The sequence below is a fragment of the Callorhinus ursinus genome, unplaced genomic scaffold, assembly GCF_003265705.2.
Source record: "Callorhinus ursinus isolate GAN/ISIS: 27379988/994484 unplaced genomic scaffold, GSC_fseal_2.0 scaffold54, whole genome shotgun sequence".
Taxonomy (NCBI): domain Eukaryota; kingdom Metazoa; phylum Chordata; class Mammalia; order Carnivora; family Otariidae; genus Callorhinus; species Callorhinus ursinus.
The window spans coordinates 6,825,566-6,829,516 of NW_027397116.1; positions in this window are offsets into that span (position 1 = coordinate 6,825,566).

Below are 3,951 nucleotides of genomic sequence, written 5' to 3' on the forward strand. Positions count from 1 at the left end.
AGATATTTAAAGTGTGGTGATTTGATATTTGTATACGTTGTAAAAGGGTTCTCCCCATCTAATTACTACTTCCATCACCTCACATATATTTTTTCCTTTTTTTTTTTTGGTGAGAACATTTAATTTCTACTCTCTTGGTGAATTTCAATTATACAATACAATGTTATCAGCTGTCACCACTGTGTTTTACATGAGATACTCAGATTTTAATCTTGGATCTAAAAGTTTGTACCCTTTTACTCTCATGCCTTTTTCATTCAGCACCTTCCACCATGCAACTCAGGCAGCCCCTGATTGAGTTTCTATCCCTGTCAGACAGTTTTGCCTTTTCTAGTATTGAATGAAGTGAAATGATATAGCATGCTTTCTATTGCTTGTGGTTTCTTTCATTTGACATAAGATTCATAGGTGTCAGCACATCTGTTAGCATTTCTTTTGAGAAAGGGCTCCTTTCTCTCCCATTTTACCAAAGAGGAAACTCAAATTCAAAGAGGTGGTGATTTTTTTTGAAGGTCTCAGCTCACAAGTCACCCAACTCACAAGTCGCCCAGCTGGGACTCCCACATGGATCTTACGAATCCTGGGTGACTTATCGTGATGCTGCTCTTGGTGCTGAACTAAGAGGACGAGAACCCTCACTCCCACTTGGCTATTAACCTCTGGATGCATATGCATGCCGAGCACAAGGAGAGAACATTCTGATAGTTTAATGCAGGGGTGACTCTTTGGCTACAGGATGAGCACCTGTTACAGCAAAGCCAATCAGAATTCTTCACCTGGAATTTTCTCTTTTTTTCCTTTTTTTCTTTCTTTCTTTCTTTCTTTCTTCCTTTCTTTCTTTCTTTCTTTCTTTAGAAAGAGCAATGCCTTTTTTAAAAACGATTTTATTTATTTATTTATTTATTTATTTATTTATTTATTTATTTGAGAGAGAGCACACAAGCGGGAGCGGGGGAGGTGGGGAGGTGCAGAGGGGCAGGGAGAGGGACAAGCAGAAACCACGCTGAGCATGGAGCCCAATGTGGGGCTCAATCCTACCACCCTGAGATCATGATCTGAAATCAAGAGTCAGAGGCTTAACCTACTAAGCCACCCAGGCTCCCCTTCACCTGGAATTTTTGACTGGAAATAAGGAAGAGCGTAAAACCATTTCTATTATTAAAAGCTGTGGGGTTTGAATCCCTGGACTAGCTAGGAGCTATGTTTCCCACACTGTGGAAAAAATTTGAACTAAAAGAGGAAAAAGCTAACACACAGAGAAAAGCAAAGATAAGGGACACAAAAATAAAGTCCTGCCTGGCTGTTTTGGACCTCTGAGTCCACTTGTTTTTGAGGGCCAACAACATCTTTGTTCTTCCAATAATTTGGTTATTTAACCCTTCCTTTGGTAACTTGAGATGTTTCAGTATCAACCAATCAATTCCCTCTAAGTTAATTTGAGTTAGGTTTCTGTCACTTGAGATCAAAAGAACCCTGAGTCACACATCATGCTTAAAAGGATTTAATTGGAATTAATCATTTGCATAATATTGCCACATCTTGTAAAAAACCTGCAGTTTTCTTAGTAACTCTAGTTAAATATATTGCGTCTGTATTGTGCCAGGAAGAATGACAGCACTGTATTTACCTTTTCAAACAATCTTTGTTTCCATTTGGCATATACAGAGGTTGAAATATTAACAGTACATCCCAGGAGAAAAACCTAGCTCTGTAAGGTCTATGGGTGATAAAATATATAAATACTATGTGTTCAAGATCAGCACATTCTATTCATTTTTTTTCCTGCTGGGAGTTACTCATTTTTATGGAAAATGACCTGGCCCACTATAATAACTGTGAGTAGAACTGCTGGGGGATACTTTCTCTGATTCTTATATCATATGCAGGTAGTGAATAATGTCTTGTATGTTTTAGGATTCCGTTTTCAGGAGTAGAATGCTTGCTTGTGAGAAAGACTGGAGGCAGTTGATCTCCTTTAGGTAGAACATATGCCAATAGCAAAAATAAGTCCTTCTTATCGCATGCAAAGAAATTCTCCTTTTTTGAGGACCAGTACCCAAGAATGTATCAGTGCCCCCAAGAGAACTCTATCAACAATAGAAATTAACCCTTGGTTGAGTTTCTCTTTGCTTTCATGATTCTAACTATCCTTTCTGATTTTAGTCTATCCTTTGTTGAGCTGCTTTTTCCTTCTATTCTGTTTCCCTTTTCTCTTCCTTCTCATTTCCCCAGGGCTTACTGAGTGGAGAGCCAAGTCTCCATTTCTCCTCATTATGCTCATTTGTGAACTGGAGGGAATGACCTTGCTGCCCGTTCCCGCGCAGGAGGAGCATTTAGCGGTTTCCAGTTTGGACTTCCATGCTCCGACATGTCAGGATGCTCAAAGGGTAAATGCATGAGAAACAGAGGATAATTGAATTACAGATTTCTATTGTGTTCAAGATGTTAGCTCTTGCACACATGTAGCAATTCTTGATTGCTTAAGAGGTCCCTGGTGTGTTTTTGGCAAGTGAAGACCTTTACATGTGCCTGGCTCTGGTCCAGGTGACATGCACAGCTCTGGGATTACTTAACTACTCATCTGCCCGCAATTTCTTCCAATTCCTTAGAAAGAAAACTGAAAACAAGGAGAGAGAAAGAAAAGGGGCGTTGACCTTGATGACCAAAAAAATTCCTTTTAGATAAATTCCAAGATAAACTTCAAGATAAGACACTCTTCAATGGAATACTTGCAGAAAATAAGATCCAACACAGGCATTCTCTAAAAGCAAAATAAACAAACAAACAAGAAGACTTTAACCCTTGAAATATGTGTGTACGTTCGTGTGTGTATGTTTGATTTCATTTTGTGAGCCTAATGGTGATCTTTAATGACTTTCAGATCTGCCCAGGATGATCAACCCTGGCGATCTGATTTGGCTGATCTGGCTGGCTAGGCGGGTGTCCCCTTCCTCCCTCACTGCTCCATGTGCATCCCTCCTGAAGTTTTGCGCTCAGTCGAAGAGGACAAACTTCCCCTATAGAGGAGGACCGTTCTTCAGTCAAGGGTATACGAGTAGCTGCGATCCCCTGCTAGAACCTCCAAACGAGCTCTCAAGAATAGATAAGAAATAATGCAGGAGGGAGACTGCTTTAAATGTGTAATATACTGATCTGATTTAGAAAACACCTGTGAGGTAGAAAGAATGAAAAAAAAACTGGCTGAAAAAAAACTTTAAAAATAATACTGTTTTTTACAATTGTTTTTTTTAATAATTTTTATTGTTATGTTAATCACCATATATTACATCATTAGTTTTTGATGTAGTGTTCCATGATTCATTGTTTGTACATAACACCCAGTGCTCCACACAGAATGTGCCCTCTTTAATACCCATCACCAGGCTAACCCATCCCCCCACCCCCGTCCCCTCTAGAACCCTCAGTTTGTTTTTCAGAGTCCATCGTCTCTAATGGTTCGTCTCCCCCTCCGACTTACTCCCCTTCATTCTTCCCCTCCTGCTATCTTCTTCTTTTTCTTTTTTCTTAAAATATGTTGCGTTATTTGTTTCAGAAGTACAGATCTGTGATTCAACAGTCTTGCACAATTCACAGCGCTCACCATAGCACATACCCTCCCCAATGTCTATCACCCAGCCACCCCATCCCTCCCACCCCCCACCACTCCAGCAACCCTCAGTTTGTTTCCTGAGATTAAGAATTCCTCATATCAGTGAGGTCATATGATACATGTCTTTCTCTGATGGACTTATTTCACTCAGCATAACACCCTCCAGTTCCATCCACGTCGTTGCAAATGGCAAGATCTCATTCCTTTTGATGGCTGCATAATATTCCATTGTGTATATATACCACATCTTCTTTATCCATTCATCTGTCGATGGACATCTTGGCTGTTTCCACAGTTTGGCTATTGCAGACATTGCTGCTATAAACATCGGGGTGCACGTA